Below are 6687 nucleotides of genomic sequence, written 5' to 3'. Positions count from 1 at the left end.
CAAGACCACTTCCATAGAGTCTTGTTCCCTAGTCTCCATGACATTTCTTCTCGCTTTCTGTAATTTCTATCCTTCTCTCAGCTTTTTTATAGGCTTCATTGAAGAAGTGTAGCAGTCTTTAGCGTCTTGCTAGTCGCTCTCGATCATTGCTATCCCCCACGGGGTAGGGAGTTTTACACACTAGTGGTAGCTAGAGGGAACCGCCTTCATTTCGTGTATCCGTGGCCTGCCAAGAATAACATTGCAACAAGGCAAGGAATCTATAACACAAAATTTTTGAACGGAATTTACTCCCTCTATATGTATGGGTAATTTGATGTCCCCCAATGCGTTCTTCGTTTCTCCACTGAATCCCACAAGAACCGAAGATCATGAGACAAGTTCCATCTCTGGGATATTCATCCTTCTAAGTACTTCTAGTTGGATGATATTAACTGAACTTCCTCCATCAATGAGTATCCTGCGTACATAATGGTTAGAAATAAATAAAGTAATGACTAAACCGTCGTGGTGAGGATCCTGAACGTTGATTCGATCATCCTCATCGAAGGAGATACTTCTTTGCTTGGTTGTTGTAGAAGTCCTGATTGGCCTTTCGCCATTCTCCAGTTTACATTCTTTAGCGTACTTCTTTGCAGCTGAGTATGATGTTCCACAAATGTCGGATCCTCCAAAGATCATGTTGATAACTTGAGCGTTAGGGGGAGGCGGAGCAGCCTTTTTCGGAACTGGATCAGGATCCTGGTTCCTGGGCTTTTTTTCTTCCGAACAACTCCTTGAGATAACCCTTGCTGAGGAGATAGCTTATTTCCTTTCTCAAGGCTATGCAATCCTCTGTTATATGGCCGAAGTCTTCGTGAAAGGCACACCATTTCGATTTGTCTTTGGGGGGTGGTGCCTTCTCATTTTTCCTTGGCCATCTTGCTTTGTTGCCCAAGTTCCTAACAGCAAGCATCACTCCTCACATATCTACAGAGAAGCAATAATAAGATATTCTTGGACAATCTTCGTCGTCCTCCTCCTCTTCTACAGTGTTGATTTTTTGGCCATTTGGTTTGTTGTATGGCTTAGAGTTGCTGTTCCTGAAGTAAGATCCTTGCTTTTTGTCTTGAGACTCCTTTTTCACCACAGTGCTTAGTTGATCTTGTATTCTTTGATCCTCTTCCAACCTGATGAATCTTAAAGCTCTATTTTGAACTTCATCTAAATTCCTGCAAGGGGTCATCACAAGATCTTGATAAAATGGAGAGTCCTTTTGTAACCCCATTTTGAATGCCTCAACAGCTGTCGGGACATCCAAATTTGGAATTTCCAAAGTCTCTCTTCCAAACCTTGTAAGGAACTGCCTAAGAGGTTCCCCACGAGGTTGGACAATTCTATATAAATCACTAGTCAATTTTTCAAAGGATCTACTGTATGAAAATTGACTATTAAACAGATTAATTAAATGGGAAAAGGAAGTAATAGAGTAAGGAGGAAGACTTAGCAGCCATTTAAGGGCGGATCCAGTGAGGGTTGAGACAAAGCCCTTACACAAGCAAGCTTCCTTCAACCTATCTGGAATTGGGTTGATTTCCATTCTTTCGCGATATAAGACTACATGTTCCTTAGGATCCGTGGACCCATCATATAACTTCATACTAGGGGCAGTAAAGCGCTTTGGTATCTCGGCATCGCAAATTGGTGGAGCAAACCTGTATATGTTGTGGCTTCCTGCTTGTACTTCGGGAAAAGGTTTGATGAGTCCAGGCACACTCGATATCATATCCTTGAGCTTTTGTAGCTCATAGGCTATGGTTTGGTTGATCCCAGTATCCTGCATACCACCATGATTAGCGCCAAAAGATAGATTATCATAAATGTTACCTCTCGTGTGATCAAAAGATCTAGCTCCATAGTTACGTCCGGGGTACATTGTTTCAGCATCGACAGTTGGTCCAGCAGGAGCAGCGGTTTGCATGGGTATGAAGTCGCCTTCATCGACCTCCAATGGCCTGGACCGAGGTTCCTTCAGAGGTTCTTTTCCACAAGGATAGTAGGATTCTGGATGCTGATGGATGATGGATTATGTTTGGAAACCCAAGGATCCTGGTTGAAAGATTGAGGATCCTTGAAGTTGTTGGGTGGAGGATCCTTGATGGAATCCTAAGGGTTCAGGTTGGAATGCTGAGGATCCTTGCAAATGGTGATTGAAGGATCTTAAAGGTTGACCCAATGATCCTTGTTGAAGGATAGAGGATCCTTGCGAATATTGGTCAGAGAATTTTTTCTGGGAGAGGTCCGAGGATCCTTGTTGAAGATAAGTGGATGCTGGGCACCTTTGATCCGGGAAATCCGGAGTGCTGAAATTAAGCATCCTCGGCATAATGGGGCTTGTGTTTTTAGCGGCCTTCTTGGTCCTCCTGATTTCCTCGATCTCGTAGAGGATCCTCTGGTTAGTCTTGTTTGCTGCTTCATATAACTCTTCATCTGCTAACACAAAATAGAAACATCATTGTTAGCAGTTACCGTTTGGGAGATAGTTGTGGATTTTGATTCGGAGAAAACAGCAGTCTCCTTCTTCTGAGCAACAGTTACTGGCTTTTGTGGCTTTGTAGAGCCAGGCAGCGGTGGAAAAGTCACATGAGCCGGGGCACTCGAAGCAGCAGTTGTGGGAATAGCTTTTCCTTGAGAGGCCATTTAGTGAGTGATAGTAGGGTTTGAATAAAGATAAGGATTTTTTTGTGATTAAAGCACCAAAGGCCCCACGGTGGGCGCCAAACTGTTTTGGTCAAAAATCAGTCTAAGGATCACGTACCCAAATTCGTATGTGAGGATTGGTGCTTGTATGAACAAAATAATCAAAGTAGTAATCGTAAAGGTTGGACAATGAAATTTATACGAGGAAAAGCCCTTGGTAACTAGTATCCCTCCGGCATAAAAACCTCGGGTAGTGAAAATTATCAGTACCAAGTATATTGAGCTCGAAAAGATTACAAATGGTGGAATGATAGCTGATCATGAATATAGGTGTTTTCTATGAACTCTCAGTGGTAAAGGTGGTGTGTTTTAATCAGCTATCACTCAATGTATATATACAAATAAGTATAATGGCTAGTAACTACTTATGCTACAATTTCGGCCACGTTCGTTTACTTCTTCAACTTGACCGTTCAAGAGCTTGGACGAGAGGGGAAGAACAGGTAAAATACTTCGTCCGCAAGAATAGGAATTTCCAGTAAGCACGTGTTTTATCTGCAAAAAATAGATTAGAATATAACTGAAATTGACTGTTGAGGATCCTTGAACCACTGAGGATCCTTAGTCCTTCTAACAGTTGCCAACGATACTTGAATTTCTCGAGGATCAAAGATCCTGGTCCCAACACATACATACATACATATAAGAAAACGAGGCAGCTGGTGATAATAATAAGCAAATGCTGTTCATTAGAAAGAGAGAGATAAAGAGTTAATTATGTTAATCCCATGAATTTTGGAAAGTTGTTCAGGTAATTAATTAAATAAAATCATGATAAATCAAAAAAAATTATGCACATGCCGCTTTTACTCCTATCATTTCAACTTTAGTCGACCAAGGCGGGAATACTACGCCTCGCCCTAAAATGTCGCCTAGGCGCCCAGGCGCCCCGCTTTTGATAACTATGTATATAGCCTACTTGTTTGATTATTGCTTTTAGCAAGGTGATAGTCTGGACCGTTTAACTTCTAGTATGAGTTGGGGATACTTATGCTAGTTGCATGTTTGATTGTGGACTTGATATATGCTATACCATGATGTGTCAATCTTATTATTATGTGTCTTAAACTCACGAGCTCACCAACATTATGTTGACGTATTTAGTATGTACTTTTTAGGTGATTTAGCCATAGGGGAGAGGAATCCGGTCACGCCCTACTTGCCGTAGTGAACCGTAGAAGCCTTGGTTCTCAAGAATAAGTAATGTAGTCTTGGAAGACTACTTGATAAATAAAGATGTAATCGTTAGATGACATCCTAGACTAATTAATGGTGCTATGCATCTAAGACAATTTAAGGGTCATGGTTGACCCGTTTGCTTTAGTTGTACCTTTGAATTTGCAAACTCTTAGCATGTTATGAAATTCCTTTAAGTTTATTTTTTTCTGTTGCTCATGATTGATACCAGTTGGTCACGACTAGGCCCCCAGGTCGGGTGTGACATAGGGTGTTATTTAGCACAAATTAGATTAAGAAGGTAATGAAACACATTGTAGAATTGTTTAAAACAATTAGTCTCTTCTAACTAAGTAATAAAACCCGTTGCGTTGCAGCGGCATAGTGATGTAAATTTGGTTAGTATAGTTTATGTTCGTTATAGCACAAACACTAAATCAAAAAAGTAAAGTTGCAGACGCCAAGACAGTTCGGCACAAGTACACAATATGATCAAAGCAGCACAAATTTAATCAATATCAATTAACTTCGTTAAATTAACAACACTAAATCGAAATTTTTTTTTGAAAATTCCCATAACAGTAACGACAATCGTATAGCTTATGATACCTAATATAACAATTTTAAAATAATGTTTATTTGTCCAACAAACCCAGCGTTGGCAAAACCCGTGCGTGCGTTGGCAAAACCCGTGCGTTATGGCGGTGAGTGGACACGATTACCACTGATATTAGATAGGTTTGTTAACGTACCAGAAATAAAACCAAATAATAAATTGTAAGACCCCGAAACCCGGGAGTCAAACAGTCGGTCATAATATCCAAAATTTTCAAAAATAAAAGCCAAACGATTTTAATTTTAAAAATACGTCTAGAGTTACATGCAGCGGAAAAATAAACAAGTACCAAATCCCAAAACCGGGAAATATGCCCAGAAATCAAAGGATGTGTTAGGTCTAATGCAACTCACTTAATGCAGCTTTTTTTTGTAAAATAAAGGTTGTCTTAAGCCATCTTTTAGCTCATTTTAAAAAAATATAGTATACATATACTATAATATTTGGAGGCCTGACAAAGTTGTAGTTCCAAAACAATAGCTTGACTTAGCTGGCTCATGGACCGGGCCTGCCCCCACCCCACCACCACCACACACACCGGGGTGGTGTTTCCATGGGTTTTCCCCGAGCCCATTCCGCCTCATCTAGGTGAATCCTTAGCATATGATGTCTCAAACTTTCGACTTTAGAGTTTGTTATTAGGAAGAAAATATGTGGGTGATAATATTTGTTTGTTTCTATTTTGCATATAGTTACTTTTGTTGTACTTCTTTAAGCATCTTTAGTTGTCAATAAGTAAATAATGAACATACGTCTGCACAACTCATATGACTTATTAACCAACTTTCTTCCTGTCTTAGCAAAGAGGTTAAAAAGTCAGATAAGTACTATACTATATTATATACATATATGTACATCAGTACATGTACGCATGCATATATATGTTTACTAATCACTTCTACCACTCACCAAAAAGCAAGTGATCAACAAACACAAGCATATATATAACACCGTATATAATGTTTTCAGAATATTAGTAGATATGTTTTCTTCTTCGATCTGTAATAATATAATGCTACACGAAATTTTAAGAAATCTTCAAACAACAAAATGAAATTTATATTAATATAACAAGCATCATGTGGTAATAGTTCATTCAATTTTTGTTTATTCATATCTTTAATCCTTTTTTCGAATTTTAAATTACAACAATTCATTTGATCAACTTCATAAAAGTGCTCCTAACACAACTTAATAATGTTGTTTGTGCATGCTGTATTATATAGCAAGGTTGTTTCAAAGATATTAGCTACAACTATATCCACTTAGATATTTGAAACTTATGGAGTTGCATAACACAACTTCTCTCGTTCAGTTACCCTTGTGTAATCTCATCAACCAAATAATTCAAATCAAACTTTCCACTGTTGCATTTCACAGCACTTACAACCTCTAGGAAAACATTGACGCTACACGGGACCACGAGCCTATCTTGCTGTTCGAACCCGAATTCTTCGGCTGTCTTTTCTAATAACATCTGGAAGAGAGGGTGAGAAAGATGGGATGTGTGAACCACAAACCTTAGTCTCTCTTCACCAACATACACTGCAGTACATCCTCTAGGAGTGCTTGTGCGAGATCGATATGGTTGTTTGTTTTCATGATCGCTGCTCGACAAACACTCATAACACAATGACTGATCAGAACTATCACCAATGCAGCCTTTAATCTTGATCTTGTTGGCCAATTTCTTGATAAACCCGATTTTCTTGCCCAACATTTTGTAGAGTGGGAGTGTGTTTAATTATTATAACTTGCAAGTAAAGAAGAACCAAAAGTGTGAGTTTAATGTGGAAGTAGAGGTGACGCTATATAATATTAGGGAAGCTTGCCTTCTCAGACTTATTAAATAGTTGTAGGTCTATGATTCTATGTGCTAAGGTATCGTCTTTATGTGCTTTATACATATTATATACTTGAATGGTTGAATGGCAACTAGCTGCTCTCTTCATGATATAACCAAAGAAACAAAAAAGTAAAGATGTACCAAAGATTCTGTCCATGTACGTTTCATAAAATATAAATAATTACATCTGTGCGTGATTTAAGTATTTAACCTGCTATTATTATCTGACATGTATACGGAGGAGATCGATTTTATTTGAGCATAATCATTTTAAATCAAAGAATGGAACTAAATTTACACATAGTATTAT

The 6687-nt window shown here is 38.7% G+C and overlaps 1 pseudogene; it reads right to left on the bottom strand.

Moving 5' to 3' along the window:
- Window positions 1–5846: 5846 nt before the first annotated feature.
- On the bottom strand, window positions 5847–6251 carry LOC143551722 (auxin-responsive protein SAUR15 pseudogene; annotated as a pseudogene).
- Between the last annotated feature and the right edge of the window lie 436 nt (window positions 6252–6687).

Source organism: Bidens hawaiensis, unplaced genomic scaffold (genome assembly GCF_021521415.1).
Source record: "Bidens hawaiensis isolate Kalapana, Puna unplaced genomic scaffold, B.hawaiensis_p1.1 tig00016564_1, whole genome shotgun sequence".
Classification (NCBI taxonomy): Eukaryota; Viridiplantae; Streptophyta; class Magnoliopsida; order Asterales; family Asteraceae; genus Bidens; species Bidens hawaiensis.
This window is presented reverse-complemented; position numbering and strand designations above follow the sequence as displayed.